Source organism: Macrotis lagotis, chromosome 3 (assembly GCF_037893015.1).
Source record: "Macrotis lagotis isolate mMagLag1 chromosome 3, bilby.v1.9.chrom.fasta, whole genome shotgun sequence".
NCBI lineage: Eukaryota > Metazoa > Chordata > Mammalia > Peramelemorphia > Peramelidae > Macrotis > Macrotis lagotis.
The window spans coordinates 157,115,883-157,141,473 of NC_133660.1; the positions used below are offsets into that span (position 1 = coordinate 157,115,883).

At 32.8% G+C, this 25,591-nt stretch overlaps 1 pseudogene; it reads right to left on the minus strand.

The window, feature by feature from the left end:
* Positions 1-17,405: 17,405 nt before the first annotated feature.
* LOC141519236 (phosphoglycerate kinase 1-like) overlaps positions 17,406-25,591 on the minus strand; it is a 39,966-nt pseudogene continuing 31,780 nt past the window's right edge.

Genomic DNA, 25,591 nt, shown 5'->3' on the forward strand with positions numbered 1-25,591 from the left:
ATTGCTCAAAGAGTTTCATCTTCTTCCTATTGTAACCATGATAAGAGGCAGATATATAAAATTCGCTGCAGCCTGGCTTCAACTTAGCTTTCTAGGGTTATTTTGGGTCACTTATATTCATTCAAGCCCAAGCCTGAATTCCTTCTCCCAACTTAATGTTTCCTATCAATTATCTTCCTCCCTTGTCCTGAATTCTCCCCTAAATTTTCCCTTTTAGAATGAATATATTCCTTCAAGTCTCAGTCCAGTTCCAAAACAACCTTTCCTGCCTGTCCTTCTCCCTTACAGATTTTAGTGTCTTCTTCATCCTTAGATTAGTATGTATTTATTTATTTGATTATCTTTATTTGATTATCTCTTTCCTTCCTGCAGCACCAAATTATAAACTCTTTGAAGGCAGAGATTTTTGTGTTTTCTTCTTTGAATACTCAAAATTTAATATAAAATCATGTCCATGACAGTTAGCTATCTGGTGAACATAACTAAACTAAATAATTTAGATATTCAATCCTGATGAAAATAATATTATCCAGTGGAACGAGTACTGGATTTTGAGTTTGAAGATATGAGTTCAAAGCCTGGATCCTCCACTTACTCTATACTCTGATAGAATTGAAGATTACATTTTTTAGATATATGACCTAAAAATAAATCCCAGCTGGAAATCTACAATTCCTTCATCTTTTGGGATCCTCTGGTCCTCTTCTGTAAAATATGGTTATAATACTTGTAGTATATACCTCACAAAGTTTTGCTGAGACTCAAATAAAAGAATTCATATGGAGAATTGCCTAAATAAATTCCCTCAGCATTTTCATCTTTTACCTTTGAGGATTTTTGACCTAACTTGGGACTATAGGATGAGGTTTGATGTGGCATATAAAACTATTCTTCCAATCTAAGGAATTATAGATATTAGAAATTTAAAAAAGAGGCAAACTACAATATTCAAGAAGACAAAAGACATACCAAAGCAAAAGAAAAATAGATTTAGAGAATAACTGTCATGGAAGTGGAAAAGGAGTTATAGTTATAAGGTTGACAATGTCAGACTTTGCAGCCATGACAAGGACTAGGGAGATGTTCTGCTATAACTCTTTAATTGATGCTACATAAAGGGCATATTCATCCCTTTCTCTGCCTTCCTCTAAAAGAGGTTGATATCTGCAGTTTATGGAGATATCTTTATTTTTATCAAATTTGCTTACTTCTATTATTACATCTTCTCTTAAGTCAAGAATTATGATTGACTGTTAAGCCTTGCATTACTAATCTCTATATATAATTGTTCATCAGCAATGTTTAGGGGATAATATTGAAGTGACTATTGATAGGAGTAGAAAGATTTACAGTAGGGATATTTGCCAAAGTACTATTTCTGGCTGGGAGTTGAGAGGTATAGAATGAAATTATTGATTAATTTTATCATTTCCATGACTGAGAACTTTTTACACATAAGTATTGCTATAAGTTATGAGCAAGAGGGTCAGCTAAGTGTTGCAGTTGATAGAGCACTGGTCCTATAGTCAGGAGGACCTGAGTTCAAAACTGGCCTCAGTTACTTAATACCTATTAGCTGTATGACCATGGGCAAGTCATCTATTCCTATTACAAAAAATCAAACACAAGTAATGAGCAAGAAGCAGTGGTTGGGGCAATCTGATTAATTGGGTATACTCTAAAGGCAGAGTTTTACTATTTTTCTATTTACTATTTTCTATTTACTATTTTTCTTCCCACAGTTTCTTGAGAAAGGAAGATAATTTCTCCAGGGAAGGAAAGGGAGAGAAATTCAAGCAAAAGGGGAAAATTAACCCTACCTGAGCTTGGGTGGGTATAATTAAAGATGAGACAGACTATTAGGCATCCCACACTTTGCAGACCTCATTCTGCTACTACTAGTCTATATTCCTCGCACATTCATTATTTGTATTATGTCTGGAAGGAATAGAGGATACCTAGGTGGCACACTAGATAGAGTATGAAGACCAGAATGGAGGAGCTGAGTTCAAATTCATCCTGAGAGATTTACTGTTTGATCATGAGCTATTTACTTAATCCCGTTTGCTCAATGCCTCATCTATAAAATGAGTTTTTCTTGGTATAGGTATAGATGTTGGTTCAAATGGGGTCACGCAGAATTGGAAAAGCTTGAAATGAATGAACAGCAATAACAGTATGTAGTAAGAGTAGCAGCTAACATTTATTTAATAACATAGATACACATGAATTATGAAAAAATTGTAATGCTATTTTATTTCACCATCACTACTACTATTAATATTATTACTGCTAATCCTATCAACAGTATATTTGTATGAACTACATCCTTAGTTAATATCTCCATTTATAGAGAACTAGTTTTAATTATTCTACCTAATTGCTTCTTAAACATATATTAAAAGATTCTAATTTCTAGTTTGTTCAAACTTATAAGTTCAAAGTTGTTTTCACATTACCCTTTAATTTCCCCTAGTCTCTTAAACAAAGAAAATTCAAGGAATTGAGAGTTCAAGGAATCTTTCTTCTGATTAGTTCTGCTCTAATTTATTTTTCTTCCTTTTCTACATTTTACACCAGAGCTTCATATTTCCTCATGTTCTCATTCTGGAGATTATAAAGGATGATAGGATTTACAAATGGAAGAATCCACTCTTTTATTTTATAAATAATCAAACTATAGCCAAGAGAAGTAAAATTAGTTCCTTGAAGAAGTTACTGAGATTTGAATTCCAATCTTCTCACTCTAGAGCATTTGCTTTTTGTACTTTCATATTTGACCATTTGGGAATGAGAATATTTTAATTTTGTTTTTTTTTAAGTCTATGCTTGGTCTGCATTTTCATCCTCAAACAGATCTAAAACTAATGATTAGGAAGCTTCTTGAGAGAGAAAAAAACAATAAGGACTTAGTTCCCTTTTTTTTCATCCCCAAGGCTCTACTTCTTGAATTTTGCTAGAACAAAGACAAAGATAGAGGAGCAGAAGTCAGGGTGGGACAATTGTATCAAGATTTGAGTAAATAACTTCTCTATTTAATTATCTTCCCATCCTTCTGTCCTGGCTGTTCTGGAGCATTTATTGTAAGACTAGTCACTGACTAGTAAAATGGGAAAAAACATCCAAACCTTGAATGACTTTTTTTTGTTTCAAATATTTAATGCTATCAATATTTTTATTTATAAATTTATAGAAGTAACAATAGTGCTATTAATGGTACTACACAGTAAAATTTAAAATGTTATCATTATTCTGTGCTAAACTATTATATTAATCATAGTAACAAATCATGTTTTTGTGTCATCATGTAAATTTAATCAAAAATGTTCTCTTGCTGTCAATTGATTAGACTAATGGGCAAATTTGTACCTTTTATCCCTAACTGATTTTATGGACTCTAGGGAATTGTTCACTACTTATCCTCTCTGTGCCTCAGATGACCTATTGGCTTAATGAATATTAAACAATGCCTGCCTTAGGGAAGTGTTGAAAGCATTGGATAGTTCATGATTTTTGGATATAGGAATGATAAGTAAGAATTAGATACAAACAATCAGATAGCTGCATTTACATGGTAGCAACTTTTGTTCATAGAATGGCATGAATCCATTCCATTTTGACAACCTAACATAAGAATTTGTGATTTACAAAAAATAAATAAATAAAATAACCACAAACACAAAACAAAACAAGCAAGCAAAAAGATCAAGGGACCAATCTAAACACCTCTGAACCTCATCATACAAGTGCTATAAACTACTACCTTTATCTTAAAGAATTCTGAATTTATTTGCATTGTACATATTGCTTGACTTTATGGAACTTGATATTGTTATTGCTTGCTCTTTGTAAATGCTATTCCTTAAAGGCTGGCTTAACAGATCTCTAATGTTTCAACAATAACCTTCTAGAGTACTTGTATTTTGTTCAAGTCACTGCTTGTTCAATGTACTGTAGTTCTGAACTCTTTCTTGTGTTATATATTGCAAATCTTCCTGCTGTGCTGCATATACATATATATATATATATATATATATATATATATATATGTTTCTAGGATTTATTCAACCAATAAAGCTATAAACAATAAAACAAAACAGTTAGAAATGAACAAAATAGGGAATTAGACTATTCAAACCAAATCAATTCATTGACACTTTTTAATAGTCCATATACTTCATATATGCACAGAACTTTTAAAATGGTGAACTACTACCTAATCAATCAAAATAGTAAATACTATTTTCTTAATATTAGAAACAGAGAATAGTACAGGTCCATGAGTTTTCAGAGTTCAGAACACATTTTATCTAAACAAGTAAAGAATACAAGTTCATGTGAATTAGACTAATACTTCAATAATCATTTGTATTATAGATATTTCAAAATATAAATTTCTTGATGTCCCTTTTTCCCCATTTTCTCATTGTAAAAAACATATCATATAACAAGAAATATTCGATAAACATTTATTAGGTAGAATTCCTTTCATATTGGATTGGATTAGAAACCATCTACATTTGTCAGTTTGAGTGCATCTTGTCTTAAGATTTTGTAGGGCAGCTAATAGTTACCTTTTGAAAGAAGGTATTATCACTTAATTTCTTAGTGTCCAAGGGATTTCCCTAAGATTATAACTGTAGATAAGCTACCATATGAATTTCTCAGTCTAATGAAAGCATTTCCATTTTGACTGTTTCCTAACATCATGAAGCCAGATGTCTTGTTCCCCTTCTCTTATAAAAGAGAGAAAATATAAGACATGCTGCTATTTTCTGACATTACACAAATGAATAATTTGACAACTGTTGCCTTTGCTCCCCAGTCTCATACAAATGGGGCAGTAAGAAAGTTATGCAAGTTAAAATGTGAGTAAATAGCAAAATAAGAATGGTTTGTATTCTGGATATTCTGGATATTGTTATTCACGGTAAAGGAATATCAAACCAGCCTCCTTCATAAGACAATGAAGAACCCAAGACTTGAATTAGGTAGATTTGGATAGGATAAAATAAGTTAAGAGAATAAAAATTTAAATAGCTGGGGGGGGGCAGCTAGGTGGCACAGTGAATAGAGCCCTGGTCCTGGAGTCAGGAGGACCCGAGTTCAAATCTCATCTCAGCCACTTAATAATTGCCTAGCTTTGTAACCTTGGACAAATCTTTCTTAAGCCCATTACCTTAAATAAATAAAATTCTAAAAAATTAAGTAGCCTATATTCTACTGCATGGAGCAAGGAAAGAACTTAATAACACAGACAACTTTGAGCTGTGCATAAAATATCCTTAATCCAAGAGAGTGTTTATCATTAAGTGCTGCTGGCCTCTGGGTATTGTTCCTTCTGGCATTAAGGGGTGAGGTATATAATTAAATAAGGAATTTATAGTTTCTTCCTTCTGTTCATGAAGGTGGGTTCCAATGATGAATGAGATAGAAAACCAGGTCAATTTTCAGTTTGCTTTGACTTTAAAAAGAAAATCTCTCTCTCTCTCTCTCTCTCTCTCTCTCTCTCTCTCTCTCTCTCTCTTTTGCAAGGCAATGGGATTAAGTGGCTTCTGAGACTGGATTTGAACCCAGGTACTGCTGACTCCAGGGCCAGTGCTTTATCCACTGTACTACCTAGTTGCCCCTTAAAAAGAAAATCTTAAATTGGAAACTCATTCAGACAAGAAAGGGAAAATAAGTGAAAAGAATTATATCTAGTTTGTTCTATCAAGATAAAGTTATTATGGGGGCAGCTCGATGGCACAGTGGATAGAGCAATGGTCCTGGAGTCAGGAATACCTGAGTTCAAATCCTGCCTCAGTCACTTAATTACCTAGCTGTGTGGCAAGTCACTTAACCCCATTTGTCTTGCAAAAAAAAATTTAAAAGATAAAGTTATTATGATTTTTCCTTTTGTTATTTTATCAAAACATATGTAGTAACTTTAGAGCTAAGCAGTGATCATTAAAAATAATAAATAAATTAATGAAATGAATGAAAAAGGACATTAAAATGGTTCTATATAATTTATGAGAAGTGGAATAAAGTAGAAAAGGGAAATAAATTTCATTTCTTCCTCAAACTTGCAAGATATCAACTCTGAAAACAAAGAAAAGGCAATCACAGTGAAAAAAAAAGTAAGAATTTACCAGTAAGCCAAAATATTTTGTTCCCATCTGTAGGGAAGTAGAGGATTCAGGGAAATTGGATGGTATCATCACAGACATATACAATTAGTTGACTACTATGTAAATGTCCTAATAACCACACAGCAGAACCATAAATATTCTCATCGGGGAGTAATTATTTATCAAATTTAGTGGTTTGTCTCACTTTTTGTCAAAAATTGTTGAGAAAACAGTATGGCAAAAAAAGGCAAAGATCCACATGTCACACCCTATACCAAAATAAGGTCAAAATGGGTAGAAGATTTAGACATCAAGAGTGATACCTTAGATAAATTAATAGAGCAAAAAATTCTATATCTGATCTATGGAAAAGGGATAAATTTATGACCAAGCAAGAATTAAAGCCCATTATAAACTGAAAAATGAATGATTCTAACTATATTAAATTAAAATGTATTTGCACTAATAAAATCAATGCTGCCAAAATCAGAAGAAAAGCAGAAAGCTGGGAAACAATCTTTGTGACCAGGATCACTGACAAAGGTCTCCTTTCTAAAATATAAAGAGATTGCATCAAATTTATAAGATCACAAGTCATTCCCTAATGGACAAATGGTCAAACAATATGAACAGACAGTTTTCAAATGAAGAAAGTAAAATTATATATAAGCAGAGGAAAAAATACTCCAAATCACTTTTGATTAGAGAAATGTAAACTAAAACAACAATGAGGTGTCATCTCACCCCTATTAGCTTAGCCCAGATGAGAAAAAAGCGAAAATGACCAATGTTGGAGAGTTTGTGGGAAGTCTTAGATATTGATGCATTGCTGGTGGAGCTGTGAATGGATACAGCCTTTCTGGAGAGCAATATGGAACTATGCCCAAAGATCAATAAAGCTGTTTATACACTTTGACCCAGCAATTCCAATTCTAGCCCTATATCCAGGAAAAAACTGTAAAAAATGGAAAAAAAGTCCTACATGTTCCAAAATATTCATAGCATCTCTTTTTTTGTAGTGGCAAAGAACTGGAAATTGAGGAGATGCCCATCAATTGAGAAATGGCTAAACAAGTTATGGTATATGAATATTATGAATGATTATTATTCTATAAGAAACAATCTGATGCTAAGCAAAGGGAGTAGAGCCAAGTGAAAAATTTACACATCAACATTATGAAATGAACAACCTTGATTGAAGCAACCCCTTTCCTCAGTCCAGAGAGTTAGAAAACCTATATTTGACATATTATGGATTATATTATCCCCAACTATCGCCTGCAATAGCTCTGGTGAGGATCTGGACATGAGTGTCTGAGAGTCAGGTCGGGTAGACAAACATATCCAAACACAAAAGGTTAGGAAGTGAAAATCTTCTATTTTTGGAAACAGACTTTTTATAACAAAAACTTGTCTCAGGAATGACTGTTTAAAGGAGACCCAGTTTTGCAATTTCTTGGGTAAATTTACAATATTTTTTCTCAGAAATATGCATGCTTCTTTATCAAAGAAACCTTTTACAATCACTTCTGGAGTCACAAGTTATTCTAGGTCAGTGTTCACTGGTGAGGCAATGGATCCATACAATGAGCAATAATGCACATATATCTTTGATGGAAAAAGTCACCAAGTATATGAGAATATCACTCCCTGGGGCTGGCCCTGTACAGATTCCCCCATCTTAGGCATGCTGAAGTTTCAGGTGGTGTATTAGGACATCTATGTTTTTTCCCACTGACAAAAGACATTTAATACAATTGGGTATAATACACAATATCAACAATGATGCAAAGATACCAGGAAGCATGCTCACTAACAGGTTCATAAAATGAAAAGAATGAAACCTATTAACAAAGTTAAATAAACTATCAGCACCTGAATCCATTTCCATTGTAGGTGCCAATGCAATATCATTAACAATTTTATGCAACTGATTCATATCCATAGTTATAGAATCATTATACCATATTACATTGAAATAACCTTTATGTTATCCCATGGAATTAGTGAAGTATTATGTTTTAAAGGTGTAACATAAATAGCAGAAAATCTATAATCACATTGAAATTGACCCTTGAGTTCATTATAGAGGTTTGTAATGTATTAATAAAATGAAAAGATCTTCATTATTTCTCTCCAGAGCATTTTCTGATAATTCTTGAATATATTTAGCATCCATTTTTTTCTTTATTCCCTACTTGTACAGAAATAATCACCAAAGTAGTGCTATAATGGCTGCTACAATACACAATGCAACTAACACATCTCTTCTGCCTAATTCTCTTTAATGTTTTTTCTAAGAACTTATCAGCAGGAGAAATATACCAGCCTTCTACCTTGGTGGGTATTATAGCAAATTTTAGTTTTCTTATCATGAAAACAACATCATCATCCTCCACTTCCTTATTTATACATTCTTGAATAGTGCAATTGTAACAGTTAACATTATATCCACCTTTTATCTCCGATAATATTGACATCTTTTAAAGATCCTATCATGAAGGCAATATCTTGTCCTGTGCATTCAGTCACAGACAATTTCTTTTCTGCATAAGATATTTTGTGTAGTATCTTATTCCATTGTATATACTTTGTGTCATCTATAGCTGCCATAGCCTTCCATATCTCTGAATTAGCTAACCCTATTTCTGGGTATATAATTGGTTTAATATAGCCTGGAATACCCCATGGAACAACTCTATCAGGAGAATTCCACACCTGTAGCAAAATAGAATGGTCATAAATTCTTCTATTTGGAGTATGACAGGCAGCCCAAGGTAGAAAATATTCATTTTGGAAATTCCAAGCATGTAAATTTAAACAAGGAGATTCTGTAGGAATTATCTTCTTTTTCCTTCAATACTTTCTACAAATGGAATTCCTGATATTTCTAAAGTCCTAAATGCTCCCATGTTATAAATATTTGGATGAGTTGAATGTTTAATTTTACTTAGTTTAATACATGGTTCAACAATAAACATTTTACAAAAACATATAGGTGTCACAATATTTAAACAAGAGAAATTATGCCTAAATTTTCTTCTCAGCTTCTCTTCTTTGATATCTCCAGTAGGAACTTTGTTATATCCCAAATAATCTGCATTTTTTCCAATTAATACAATTTCAGCCATACTCTCTCTTCATTGTAGAGCAGTGATCCATGGAAGGTTTTGAACTTAAGACTGATATTCAATTCCTTTTACAATTCACAAATTGTTCATGAGTCATAAATTGTCCCATAAGTCCATGATTTATTCTCTTCTCATTTTTCCTTTTCAATTTCTTAAGTGTAAATTATTCATTTTCTGTATTACTTGATTCATTTGGTCTGCATGGTCTGATGTTTCTTTCTGATACCCAGACAGTTTCTCCATCTGTGGACAAAACAGAAGTATACCCTCTACCCCAGTTTAATAATGCATCCAGTCATTTTCATTGTTGATGTCTTAGGATCCTTCTATGTAAACATGCCCTTCTCTTCATGTTCCATATCCTTAAAAAATCTTTCTGCAGGTGTTAATCGCTTATCATTCAATGTTTAAAAATTCATGATATATAAGGCAAGATTTACTCTCCTTTCTTGTTTCTCCTTTGTCCCTATAAATTCTTCTTTTGAACTTCTAGTAATCTCCTAAAATGTTTATGTTTTCTTTCTACTAAATCTAGACCAGTGGGGTTATAGCGAAAACCTGTGTTTTATATTGTAATATAGGCAGAATTGTTTAAATGCCATAGAAGTATAACCAGGGCCATTATCTGTTTTTATGGATTTTGGTATCCCTGCAATAGCAAAACAATGGAGTAAATGATCAATTATACATTGTGTAGCTGCTGAACTTTGTGCTGTTGCCATTGCACATGAACCAAGTAACATGAATGAATTTCATTTTTCCAAAAGATGTATAATGAGTCACATCTATCTGCTACAATTCATTAGGAACTTGGCCTCTAGGATTCTTAGAATAATTTGGAGAGGTAGGTAAATATGGAATGCATAGTTGACAGGATATTACTTTATTCCTTGCTTCCTCTCTGGTGATGTTAAATTCTTTCCTTATTAAAGAAGCATTCTAGTGAAATTTTTCATGAGACTAACTATCTTGCTCTTCTACTAAGCTTATGAGAAGTGGAAGGGTTAATTGATCAGCCCTATAATTGCCTTCATATATGAGCCCCGGCAATCCAGTATGGGAATATATGTATTCAATCAACACAAAGATTATATATATCTCTTATAACTTCTTGTAAATCTTTGAAGAGTTGACATAATTCTTCATCAGTTCTATGCTTAATAAAAGCTGTTTCTATGTATCTGACCACATGATAACTATACTTACTATCTGTAAAAATGTTAAGGATTTGTGATTGTTCTAATAATATCATTAATTGGGCATATAAATCATTCCTTTCTTTTGATTAAAAAGGAGTTTGTAATTTTTTTTAATTGCATTTATGCTTGGACCTACAGGTCTAGAATAAGGTCCATCACATTGTTTAAAAAGTTCAGGAAACCTAGAGTGTCATAATTTCAGATATTTTCCCTTATTATCTCTACAGAGCAATGAATCATTAACTCCATGCTTTGACATCATTACAGTAAAATAACTTATATTGATAAAACTAGATCATATAACTTTTCAACATCTTGCTTATCAGTAAATTACCTAACTATGGGTTACATAATTTTCAATCTCTCAATCATTTTTCAAAGCCTCTCACATTTATTCAATATTATTGGAAGTAATTGCAGTTAAGCAACTTCTAAGTTGACCATTTTTGCTTCTTTAAATTTAAACATTAAATTCTTAACCTACATGAAGCATGTTTCCATGCTGACATATTATTTTCTTAAAGGTAACCTTATAACTAAATATCTGTTAGACATAAATTTCTTTCACATCTCTGTTTTGTAAGTTTATTTTCCTCTTGTTCAAATACTCTGTTTTCAAAAAGAAAATAATATTCTCTATGAATTTAGTTTTATACACATAATTTCAAAAAATCCAATGTAGTTTTATATATATATATATACACACACACATATATATACATATATATGTGTATATATATATGTATATATATATAATTTCTTCTTAAATAACAGATATTAAATAAGTTACTTTGATCTTACATATAAATATTGCCTTTAAGAAACAATAGATGCAAGAGCACAGCTTTTCACAATCTCTGAGCCAAAAGACTTCAAGAAATATAACCTTGTTGGCAAGGTATTCTCCAGTTTTCTTATAACAAATCATTACAAAGGTGATGGATGATACTTCAATTCATCCATTATTTGTTACTTTAACACAATATTCAAATTTCAAAAGATTGTCTGAATCTGTTCTTATACAAAGTTTACTAATTCTACATATCACATTTTAATTTAATGTATATTCCCTTTACTCCCTAAAATTCTGTAATACATAAAAATTTCTTGAGACCAGATGTTTCTATAATCCCTTTTTATGATTACAAGATTTTCTTTAAAGTTCTCTTAATAATCTTATAAATTCCAAACTCATATTCAAAATTACTTTTAATTATTTTCCTTTTCAAGATATAAAAGTTTTCAAATCCTTCTTATCTGTATCATTTCTATTCTAACTTCTCAATGCTCCAACTTAAAAGAGCCTTCTATCCTCATTAACAAAATGATGTTCTGGGAATTGGAGATTCTTCACATTTTGAGATATAAAGATAGTGTGCACTAATTATTTGCCTTTACTGTTTATCATTCCTTTCTCACACCCCCACATTTATATGTATATATATATATATATATATATATATATATATATATATATATATATTTAACATGCTAATTAATACCAGTCCAAAATAATAATTTTAGGGACAATTTCAATTTCTCCTAGGTCCTTTATAATTATAATTTGCCAAATCAGTAAATAAAATTCTATTAGTCTATCAGACCCAAAAAGAGACAATAGAAAATAAGAGAAAATAATAGAAACCCTTCTCCTCCAAAAACAACATGATTCTCAGGAAAATCTCCTTTTTTGGTGCCAATCATGAATTTTGGAGAAAAAGATCTAAAAGAGAGAATGGAAAGAAGAATGGCCAATCAGAACACAGAGAACAGCAGGCCTGAGAGACAGCTGAAAGCTTCTTTCTGACTGTATTTTAAAGCAACCACATATAGACACACAAATGGAGTCAGAGCATCTAGAACCAGAGGCCCCTAAAATCTGGGGAAGCCTCACTCTGCTCTCACACTAGAGGGTCTAAACATTACACAAAGACAAAAAAATCAACAGGATAACACCACCAAAGGTGGCAAATCTTCCAAGAAACCAGAGGAAAAATGCAGAGCACCTTCCATTTTTCACAATACATTTTTCCATTCAAAGGTTTTGATATCTAACACTTCTTGATTTTAGCCATAAATAACTATAACTTTTGAGAAGGCAAACAGTCACTCAAAAATCCCTCAGCCTCATTGGAATATTTCCTGTCCCCTGTCAGCTTAGAGTAAAACAAATAACTTCAACAGCCCTAAAACTTTTCTAGGAGAATAGTCTCTCTTTTTTTTTTAAATCCTCAATCATCCCATTATTTTTTGTAATAATCAAATTATGTGTTTTAAAATGAACCTGATTATCTTGTCATTTTGAAATTAAATAGTATTTTTAAAATTTTCACATTTTATTTTATTTTATCAAATCTTCATGAAACAATTCTCTCTCTTATCTAATGCTTGTTTTTAATTCCTCTCTCAGTTAATTTCAAGATCTAGATAAGTGGGCCATGAGCTAACAAGCTGTCTGATCCCTCACTCCCATTGCCTCCTTTTTTTTTTTCCAGGCAGTTTTAGCCATGCCTATAAACTATACCCAATTTGATTATTTACTCCTGCCCATGGGCCAGTGCTAGAGAGCATTTCAAATATTAATCTTAACCCTGCTGCTTCCATTTTAGCCTATTACAATTCTCAAAGAATTCAGTTTTCCATATTAAGTAATCTCCTAGAATAAGAGTAGTTTTTACAATTGTGGTCCAATCTTCCGGGGCTAAAATTTGTCTACCTAGTATTTCTATTTTATTCATAACATATGGACTGGTGTTATCATATGTGCTGGTTGTTGATTTTAATTCTCTAAATGTTTTAAAATCTAAATTATTGTATTTTCTCAAAACAATTCCTGGAATCTTTGGATCAAGTCTCTCAAGTACTAGAAAAGAGAACAATGACTCTCTCATGTCCCATGGAATCTTTTCTCCCTTATCTATTGCTTTTCGAGGGGCTATTTGAACAATATTCATATGCGCCTTATCTTTGGTAACATTTTCTTTTTTAGACCATAAAAGGGCAGAAGATGAGTTATTATATGAGTTAGGAGGAGGTGATGCTGGCTGGGGAGCCACTACCACCTGAAGTCCAGGAGCAGCAGCCGCTGCAGCATCCTGGAGACTCTCCAGTACAAGTTCCTAAAGTAGGAGCCTTGGCCTCCACCCCTCCTTCCACCTGGAGGCAGGCACAGGTCTGGAGGTGACATTGGAGGTAAAACCCACCACTCTTTTTTCTCTTATCTTCCTGCTGAATAGTTTCAACATCTACATCAACCTTTAATATATTCAGAGCCAAAGGAACATCTCCAGGTGGAGTCAGGTAGATTTTTAAAATATTCCCCAATGATAAGACTCCTATAGGGAATGCCTCCTGACTGTCCTGTTTAAAATGGTCACTCATCTGTTTCCCCACAGTTTCCCATTTTTCAATACTTAATACTCTTTCTGGAGACCAAGGACAACAGCTTTGCACACATTCAACAAATTCTTTCACTTGTTTTGTTGTTATTAACAAGCCTCTTTCTTTAACTATCTGCTTTAGCACTTTCAAAACTATCCTCTATCCTTGGTCTGTCCCTGTCCCATTTTAATGCTCTCTGCTTTAGACCTGATGAAAAAAAATTATTTACCTCAATTACCTGCTGTGCCTTTATGAACTCTCTTTTGACTTGCAGGTATCCAGACTTTATCTTTCCTTTCAAGATTTATTCCCCGCCAGGTCCGGCTGTCTGTCTGTAGATTTGTCCATCTGTCAGTCCGTCATCACTCCCTGTTCAGGCACCAGCTATCGCCCGCAATAGCTCTGGTGTGGATCTGGACATAAATTTCTGAGAGTCAGGTTGGGTAGACAAACATATCCAAACACAAAAGGTTGGGAGTGAAAAACTACCAACTTTATTTTTGGAAACAGACTTTTTATAGCAAAAACTTATCTCAGGAATGACCAGTTAAAGGAGACTCAGTTTTAAAATTTCCTGGGTAAATTTACAATATTTGTTCTTAGAAATCTGCATACTTCTCTATCAAAGAAACCGTTTACAACCACTTCTGGAGCCACAGGTTATTCTAGGTCAGGGTTCACTGGTGAGCCAACAGATCCATACAATGAGCAATAATCTATACATATCTTTGATGGAAAAAGTCACCAAATATATGTGAATATCACTCCCTGGGGCTGGCCCTCTACATTCAACCAGAGGAAGAAAAAGAAAAGAAAACAAAACACAGAAAAAAAATAACACCCCTACTGAGTCTGATGATCACTTTATGAAAATTATCTCTTATGTATCTCTTTCCCTTAATCCCAATCCCTCATTCCAAAAATTACTAATTTGTAAATATGTTTAACAAAATATGTGGGTAAAATGCTAATGTGACTGTTCCCAACTGATAGGAGGAGTGGAGGGAAACTTTGTAACTTGGAAATATGCATATAAACATAAATGAAAGTAAATTAATAAAAAAGATTTAGTGGTTTGTAAAAGCAAGATTTTTCTTGGAGAATATTTCACTTTTTACAAATGTGCTTCAAAATAGCAAATACAGATAAGCAAACACACACACAGATTCACAAAACATCCTCCAAATGTTTTGTCCTTTACTGCTGTAACTTCTATCTTTTCTATCTTTTATTTTCATATGCAGGTTAGAAATTCTACTATAGAAAGATTTACATTGGCTAAAAGTTTTTACTCGCATACAGTATTCTCTTGCATTATGCTACTGAAGCAAGGTTGAAGGTAAAGGAACATTCATTTATTCTCTTATGAAATCAAATAGAAGTCCTCTCTAAGTCTTAATTCTGTTGCCATTCCTCTCCCAGCTTCAATCATATCCTAAGTATAATTCAATAGTATCCTAAGTATAATCCAACAATTTGAATAAATGTTGGAGAAAGGCAGTACTGAAACCTAAACATTAAATAATAACTGTTATGATGTTCGAGGAATGGGAACAGTTTGGCAAAATTGACGTCCTATGCCCTATTCCTGGTCTCCACTTGTAGTGAAAAGACCCTTTTAGAATCAAGGAATGAAGCCTATCAGTTCCTTTTGGCATTCATTTAGCATTTAAGACAACACAGATCATTCTTTTTTTGGTTCTTTTTTTCCTTGTTTTTTTTTGGGGGGGTGGGCATTTTCTTTCTAATGGGGCTGGAGTGGTACAACAAAGACTGTTTTAAATACATTACTCAAAGAATACAAAGAAGAGAAGTAATTAATAACCTGGTTGCTACAAAAGTGCTAAATTGTATAACACAAATATAAGTTGGAAATGTTAGAATGGAATTCGTCTCACAGTTAAGGAAGGACAGAAAGAGGAAATACTTGCTCACTTCTTCATCTTTCTTAGGGACAGTTTTTTTTTCAAAATATTCTGAGTGTGTCATTGGTAGTGGTGGAAATATTATTTGGCTGACTTATTCCTGAAGTCTCACAGTGGGAAATGTGGCTAAGGACAATGGATGACTGATTTTCCAGCTGTGTAAGCATAGTTGCTATTAGAGAGTCAATAGAGAAAGAGTTTTCTCTTCTCTACATCTGGGAGTGCAGATTGTTATGAATTTTTTGATGTGAAACATAGAATCGAACATATTAATGAATAACAAAAGTCTTTTAAAGAAATTATTTATTGCCAATAAGTGGAATCATTGAAAGATAGCAAAGATTATCTGACTCAAAGGAAATTTTGTGGTTTTTGCTTTCATGTTCCTGAAGTAGCAGATATATTCAGTAAGAAATCATTCTTCTTGATGCTATGTTTCATTTCCGAAATAAGTCAACCTGGGACTGTATTTCCTAGTTTTCTATTTCCCATAATGTCTTATTGGAGTCCTATGGACTGAACATCCATGAAATGTATACCTAATATGGTAGATTTCATTATTGGGCTAAGAAACAAGAAAAAACAGTTTCGACATTGAATTTGCAATGATGCCATCCAGGAGTCCCACATCTTGTTATGCTCCTCAGATGTTTAAAAGGAGATAAGTCATGGAATTTTAAGGAATTGCAAAACCAGAGAAGCCTGATACAATGGGGAACTGTTGGATGAATGTGCCTGGGAAATGAATGTGCATGTGGAAGAAGCAAGCTGTGCCCTCTGGTGGCAAAATCCCTTCACATTTTGTGTGGATGTTGAGACTCATTTCCTTTACTTGATTTCTCACTTTTATTTGCCTTGATATTCTGTCTCAAGTAATTTGCTCTTTGATTTAAGATATTATTTTTATTTTTGTTATTACTATATTGTTGTATATATTATTGTTGTTATAATTATATAATAATTGCTATTGATTGGCAAAGGTTTTTCATTAAGCGCTCTGTATATCTCAGAATCTGTTTGTATTTCAAGATACAAAGAAAAACTAAAATTTAATCTCAAGATAGAACCTAAATAGAAATTAAATTTTATAAATGAGTGTGATTCCTATTTTTTCACTTGCTTTCTCTCACTCAATCTTTTTAACTATTATTTACTCTCTCTCTCTCTCTCTCTCTCTCTCTCTCTCTCTCTCTCTGGTGTCAGTATGTTCTCAATAAACTTACTAGATTTTTGCATTGTGATATCACTATGAATTTGAAGTTTAAGATCCAGCAGGTTTTTACCAAAGAGAAACTTCTTCAAGAACAGTTCTAATGGCCAACAGTAGAGTTGTCAGAAATCAATTCAGTCTAAGTGCTGAGAGGCTCCATAACTATTTTGTCATTATAGGATGAGTTCCTTGACAATAATATTCCAAACCCATATGTTATATTGCTCAGAAAGCCTGACCTTTTCATTTATTAATTCTAGAGAATATTTTAAATTATATAATTAGATTAATATAAATGAACTTAATTTGATAAATTTAATGATAAAAATAATAAAATATAGTTAAAATTGTCTGAGTACTAATATATTTTTGCTTTCAAAATTCTCACTGTCTTGCCTATTAAATTCATTTTTACATTCTTATTGCAATCTTATTCCAATCTTTTTTCAGAAAGAATCAAAATTGTAGGTCAGCCAAAGAATAATATAAAAATATACATGGCTGACTTTGCCCTCCGTATTCCATTTGACTCAGCAAGTTGCAGTATCACCACCACCTACCATGGTGATACAACCCCTCGTGTTGGCCTCCACTTTGTTCTTTGACTCTGGTTCTCTGAGCAAAGGCTTCACATTCACATACTCCAATGGGTCCATTTTACACAAGCTGTTTGACCCAGACCACAGTCTCTATGTATTTCTTGATGCTCTTGGGGTCACAGTCCAAATCCATCTATCTAGCAGGAATGCCAGAGGCCAATGTGATTTGGCCTGTCTTAGCATTTTCATTAAACTTCTCTGCTATGACAAAAGCAACTGTCAAAGTGATCTTGATGTCATCCTTCTCAACCTTGGCCATCAGTCCTTTAACAATCTTGGCCCCTTTTTAATATAAAGAAAAGTTTCAATCTCCCTGTTTTTGCATTTCTCCCACCTTCAATGCATATCCCATTGACTTTGTCTAGTATATTGTGCTTCAACTGGATTTTTGTCAACATCTGCCCAAGATGGCCAGAAAAGGCCTCTCTGTGCCGACAAAAAAAGTCAGTTCCTTTCACTAGATGTCTCTTGGTGAGGATTCATTCCAACCCTGAAGCTGTGGGTATGGTGAACTATACCAACCTTGTCTGAAAGTCCTCTTTGACTGCCTCAGCTTTAATCTAGTTCCCAGAAGTATTTCTGCTTTCTCCTTCATCTTCTACATGGAAAGCACAGATTCTTTAGCAAAATGATAGAACCATCAGTGAGTTAGTATAATCGTTCTCATTTTGGGGCCCTCTCAATCCTTTGGGAACAGAATATCTTTGCCAGCAAAAATTTGGGCTCTGTAAGGAGAATTTGTCAGGCTTGGAGATACCATCTGGTCAGCCTAAGTGACTCATCAGAACAAGGAACTTGGCTCTGTTGTCCAAGTAGTAATTGATGTTAGGAACCGCCACCTTGATTCTCTGATTGTTGGTTATCTCCGTTTTCTTCATGGGAACAATAAAATCCAGCCTCATGCTGACCCTTCTCTTCCCACCCTGGTCCACTTTGTCCAGGGTCAGTTTGCTGGAAAGAGACATGTCAATGCTGTGGTGAGGAGATTGCAGGGCAATTGTGGCTGCAGGTGTGGCTACAACTGGAGCTTGGGCTATATGAGTCTAAGAACCACCCTGAACACCAGGGTCAGAGCCTACTGTCTGGAAAATGCTTTATACTGAACATTAGCCTATATACTGATGCTGTTTTAAGAATTTTGTTAGCATCTCTTTAAAAAACTGCATCTATTATGTTTATTTAAGGAGAAAGTTTCCTAAACTTGAACTCTTCAACTATCTGTTCCTGGTTCCCGAAAGTCATAAGAATAAAACCTGAGTGAATAAATTAACATTTCTAGATCTCAGTTTTTTTTCATTTAGATAACAAAAAGATTAAATTAGACGACATCTTATACCCCATTTCTCATGGTGCATAGTGCTGCAAAGAGCTAAAACTGACACCATGAAGTATTTAGAGCAAGGGTCAATATCACCAGTCATTGCCAGTTATGCTGTCTTTTGCCTTGCTGCTGGTCTTTCTTAACTCTAGAAGAGAATAAGGTTGATTACTTTGTGTAAATATCAGATTAAAATTCAATTCACATGCAAGATAAGATATCACCTGTCAGTAGGTGCTCTTATTTTACTTATTTTACAGATGAGGGAGCTGAGACAGGCAGAGGTTAAAGTGTTGAAATTTGAACTCAGGTCTTCCTGACATTATTTATTGTGTTATCTAGCTGCCACTAAGTGCATGTTAGCATTCCCTTCTTTATCTATGAGTTAAAGACTTCCTTGATAGGGGGACTAGAAAAAGATATCTGCTAACAGGAGGTCAAAAAGATGACAAATTAAACACTTATGAGATAGTGTTGGTTGGTATGTGCTCGAAGTTCAGGAAAACTAAGGTTGGGTAATGCAAAAATAACATAATTTAGAGGAATGAACTTTATACATGTTCATGTAAGGCTACATTGAATATTTTGGGAGTGATTATTTGGGGAGTGATTAGTTAATTTCCAGGGCTTCCTAAATGACTCAGTTTGCTTTCCCTGATTTCTAATAATCATGTTCACTCACTGCTAGCTTTTGATAATTGGAAGAACTTGAATATAGAGCCAGAACTGGATGTGAAGATATACTAACATTACTACATTATCTATTGAGGGCTTATAAATCAAAAAATATATGTTCCCCAGAAATAGGCAAGAGGAAGTTTATTTCACAATTATTAAATAGGCAGCTTTGTGCCTATCCTAAAGTCCAAAAATAAACTTTTATTGTAGTTCTTTAAGTATGTTTAAGTGCATATTTTGTTTTGCCTTCCTGGTAAATTCTTTAAAGTGGGAAAAACATCTTATCTATACTTGTGTTCCCTACTTTATCTGCTTTGTATTTTGGTACATCTAATGGCTACATAGTAGACATTAAGTTTGGTCCCCCTTGGTATATTTGAATGGGACCTGAAAGTGATAAGGAAGAACAAAAAGTATACATTTCCATCACTGTTTTTCTGTGGAGCTTTCATTATAGAATCTTGGACCTTGGTAGGACCAAATATGAAAATTACAATTACAAATATTGACATCTTAGCTCTATAGAACAGATATGTTTTACTTTACCTGGAGTCACTGAGGGGAATTGTTAAGACTGGATCTTATAGATTAGCTAGAATGACTCCCTCATTTTAATAGTAGGGAAACAGAATTATGGAAAGATAATGTGTCTTTCCCAAAGACTCCACTAAATGGTGATAGTCAAGACAAGAATTCAAGTATCCTAAACCCAGTTTATTGATTGTTTTTGCTATATTTGGTCTATTCAATTTGACTTAGGGAAAGTATTATAAATGCCACAGCTGTGTCAATGAAATTCCTCTTTCTCTAGCCATATAATATAATTTCAGTATAATCATTATATTTGTATATAATTTTTGCCTATTCTATGCCCAGATAAAATACATTCTGGCTTTCTGTTATATTTAGTTCATCTGCATACTTAATACAATTGAAGAAACATTTAAGAATCATTTACTTTATCAGAAGAACTGTCTAGACATATAAGTAAATAAAATGTATATATATATATTTATATGTTAATAAATAGCAGCGTAAGGGGGTGGACAATAAAACTAGAAAGGTAGGAAGAGGTATAAGGAAAAGCCCTAAGTAAGAAACAATATCTTTGCTGAACTTTTAAGGAAGTAATGACATATATATATATATATATATATATATATATATATATATATATGTGTGTGTGTGTGTGTGTGTGTGTGTGTGTGTGTATGTGTGTATATATATTTATATATATATATATATGTATGTATGTATGTATGTATGTATTTGTTTTCTTAAGTTTTTGCAAGGCAATGGGGTTAAGTGGCTTGTCCAAGGCCACAAAGCTAGGTAATTATTAAGTGTCTGAGACCAGATTTGAACTCAGGTACTCCTGATTCCAGGACCAGTGCTATATACACTGCACCACCTAGCAGCCCCTAATTATATTAATGATTGATTAAATTATTATTTTTAGTTTGGTGAATAATCCTTATTACTTAGCTCTTATAAAGGATAACTGAATTCTAATAAATTTAAGTGGATTTGAGACTAGGTTCTTGATTGTATCCATTTGAGTTTTTACTTGATTGATAGTTATTCTTATATCTTAGAAAGTTATTCTTCTAAATGAATGTATTTGCTAATCTTTTTAATAGAAAAGATAAGGGAATAATAATCTTCCTTTTAAAGAAAATTAATATTAGTCTCTTGAGGTTATATGATCTGTTTCAAGGCAGCAAAAAGATAAGCAGTAGTTACAAAAATAAAGATGTAAAGAAAAATTGGTTTGACTCTCAGGTAGAGAAAGCAATATGCATATGCAAAGCAAGCAATGTGGTATTATTTGAAGGGTGTAGAAAGTCCCCCCTGATCATAATAACACTTACATTATAGGGTCTGAATCTGCCACCATTAACACACATCACCCCCTAAGGGCCTTCTTAAGGACACCTTCAATTTAAATGACTTTAACATTTTACATTATCTGCATTACTAAATTTTAGCTAGCTAGCACAATGAAAGAATCAATTTTATTGTTAATCCTGAGTTCACATCAAGTACAAGGAAACTTGTATTGAGGTTGACATATTCTGGAATATAGAATAATGTTCATTTCCCACTTTAGAATCCCCCTTAATTTGATAAATTAGTAAGTAGCTCAGTTTATTTCATATATATATATATATATATATATATATATATATATATATATAATAAATCAAGTAGGGACCGTAAATGAATTATATGCTTTTAAATATAGACAACAAATAATAACATCTCCTATATGCAATCATGGAAGAAATCAGCAGTATAACACCTGCATAAAATTAGTTAAAGGTTCAAACATTAAAGAACCATAGGGTTTGGTAGATACAGGTTTAGAAATGAACCCTGAATTCAAGGTGAATAAATACTAATTTTTATATTTCTACTGAGAAAAATTGTTTTTGTCTTTCATTTATATCTGACACTTTTTGACACCTTTTGGTATTTTCTCAGGAAAAGATCCTCTCTGTCATTTCCTTCTTCAACTTATTTTACAGATGAGAAAATTGAAGTAATCAGGGAGAAGTGACATAGCCAAGGTCACACAGTTAGCAAATATCTGAGACTAGATATAAATTCATATAAAAAGAGTGTTCCTGATTTAGGCCCAGCACTTTATGCCATGACCTATGTCACTGCTCTTATTGAGCAAAATAAGATTTCTCAATTATCTGGGAAACTGAAGTTTTCTGAATTGTCTAGATCATACCTAAGGGCACTAATTTGTTGCAGATATGCTGTTAATCCGTTGTCACATTATTGTCACTATTTGCCTGGGTGACATTTCAGAAAATGATCTCCTATTGAATGATTCATGTCCAATTAACATTGGTATGTGCCACAGTTGCCTTCTGACTGTCTAATAGATTTTTCCCCTCTTTCGAAGGAGATGGAAATATTGATTATTCGTTTTTTTCCCCTATTCTTCTTTTTAGTGTCTCTTACCCTTAGAACCAACTGGTGCACAAGGAGGGATATTGAAATCCTGATATGACTACCAGCCACTTTTTTTTCCTTTCATCATCTGGCAAATTGAGAGTTGAGGAAACTGCCTAAGTGACAGCTGACAAAGCTTTTCTTGTCTCCTGTCCCATGGTCTAATTCTCAGAGAGCTGCAGTTTTCCCAGATGCATATGGATGCTGACTGGGCTGGCTGACATGCTGTTCTTAGCAAAATGCAATGTGTTCAATCAAGCTGGTGGAATCTGAGCACTAACTTATCATGCAAATGTCAGTGGAAAGGAAGTGCTCTTCAAAATGATGCTCCATCTCATGACGGCAGTCTGACTCCTTTTTATTCCTTCCCAAGTGGATCTTGGAGAGCCATTCTTACAAAAAGATCAAGAGAGTATGAACTCTTTAATTACAAACATCCAAAATTCAAGGCAAATCCCATAATATATGCTATTGATTACAAATATCTATCTTCCTGTCATCCATTTTTATAAAGATAAAGTTGTTTGTTTCCCCTGACTTGTGGTAAGAGTTGCTAAATTCATGTATAGTAAAATAACTTTCATAGTAACCAAGAGTTTATTGTTCCCAGATTTGGCCTTGATTATGCATACAAATTACGTGAATATGATATATGATTCTCAAACCTAACATGTGACTTCTTCACTTAAATATAGAAGGAGGAAAGGTTACAACATATTTTTCTTGCATCAAGTACAGAATTTTAAAGTGTAATTTAAAGAAGCCTTAAAAAATAATTTTCCTTAATGTCATTAGACAAAATAAAAAAAGACTTGTATTAGCTGTATCTCAAAATACCAGTGTCAACATACTTCCTTCACTCAGTCTTCAGATTCTATGCCTTTCAGTAATGCTAGAGAAGAAAAGCATATTTGGTCAGCAAAATCACATTCACTTAATAAAGATTTCCCTTGAAATTCAACTGAAGCAAAAAAATGGGCATAAGAAGTAGAAAATGTATATCAAATTCTACCATCAGAGTTTACTCCCATGTTTCACCACAACAATTAAAATTTCACAATAGTTTAAACAAGTGAACATAAAGAACAACTACTACAACCCCATTATTGTACCATAGAATACCTGAGACCAAAAATTTGAAGAGATCTTCTTGTTAATGCAGCTATTAGTATTACATTTAAACCCAAATCTTTTAATGCTTTTTATTCAACATTCTTTCCAAAGGATTGATTAATTAATCCTGTTTCCTTAATTTCTAAAGATTTGTCCTGATTTCTTACAATGTGAACATAGAAGAATTTATTTTAATAAAATTTATTAATATTGATAATAGGTCATATTAGTGTGTGGCACAGGAATATTTCAAAAAGTGAAGGACTAGAATGACCTTATTTCCTTCTTTATATATCTTTCAGATCTTTGGATTTTCAATTCTTCCATATGAAATGTCTTGCACATTTATGTTAATGTTTTTAAAACTTTGTTAAAAACCAGCACCTCAAAGTTGCTATTATTATTATTCCATTTTTTTAAATTGAAAAAACAGATAAGTATATCAAATGACCTTGCCTATTCTATGGTCACATATCTAGGAAATATCTGAGGTCAGAAACTCAGGTCTTCCTAACTACAGGCCCAGCACTGTAGCCATAGAAATATGAATAAGACAAATAAAGAGTTTTGAATTTTCAAAATACCATATATATACTTATTTGATCCACATAACTCTCTGGGCTCTATGCTCTCATTATTCATATTTATAGAGAAGAAAATTTAGTCAAAGTTGTTGTGACTTTCCAAATGTCAATTAACATATAAATGTCCAAAGAAAAATGTGAACTCAGGTATTCCCAGTTATAAATCCATGTTTTATTTGCTATATCACCTAATTTATAACTTCTGCACTTTTTGTTTCCTCCCTCTGAATATAGGACCCTAATATAACCTAATCTAACTTGCATTACAAGTTTAAAATGATAAGAATTCTAATGCTTTCTTCTACTAAATTTGATTGTATTAAATACATAAAAGAAAAATAAATGACAAAAAAAGTTATAAAAGCAATATTATGTCATTTTGTTTAGAAGACAAGTGATTTCTGAACAATCCCTAAGTAATCTTTTTTTGATTGAGGCAAGATAAATATTGTATGTTTTGAATATATTTTTGTTTTTGTGACAAAAATGTATACTTTTGTGACTGTTATTAAATATTTCAATAACTATAAAGAAAAAATAAAAATTAGTTCTTTAGGAAATGGTTTTCAACTTGCTTCAGAATCTTTTATGCAAAAATAATTATAGAAATGAGTGACAAAAGGGGTCATATTTTTATAAAGAGAAAAAATTCATTGTCTAACAGTCGGATAATTGATATCAAATTGTGAGTTTCTTCAATAACACTTTACATTTGATTCAAAGTACTTTGAAACAATAATTGTAGCTGTGAATTTGTGAAAGGATCAGATCAGAATCTTGTCCCTCACTGTCCTAACTAATTTATACTCTTAGGGAGATGTTTGAAGCTGTTACATTTCTTGAAATAAGATCAGATTAGCTGAAGAACAGCCACCTCAGGAAGTTCTAGAAGTACTAGAAAAACCTGCTAGATTCTTTTCTTCCATTTCCTGTTTGAGTGATCTCCATCTCTGAGTTTATTTAGGAAGTGAAAATTTGGAAAATTTTGGAAAATAGAACTACTTAATGACTAAGCAATGCCTTAACAACATTATCATTTGAAACTGGGTATCAACTTGTGTCAGAGTGAAACAACTACTTTATTAAGTATTGGAAAATTGATCATTAAAAATTTTAAATGTACGTATATGCTATTCTGTCTGATCATTAGCAATTTTTAAAAATTTTAGCAGTTGAAGGACATTCTACTCCTTGTTCATTAACTCATTAAAAATATGATAACTTGGGGATGTAAAGAAGGGAAACTTCATTAATACTGTGTGCAAAATGAGAAAAGTTGGTCTAAACATCAATAATCTATAATGAAGTTTGATGAAATACTTTCATTTGCAAAAAAAAATCTACATTTAAGTCAACACTAAATTTATACCAGT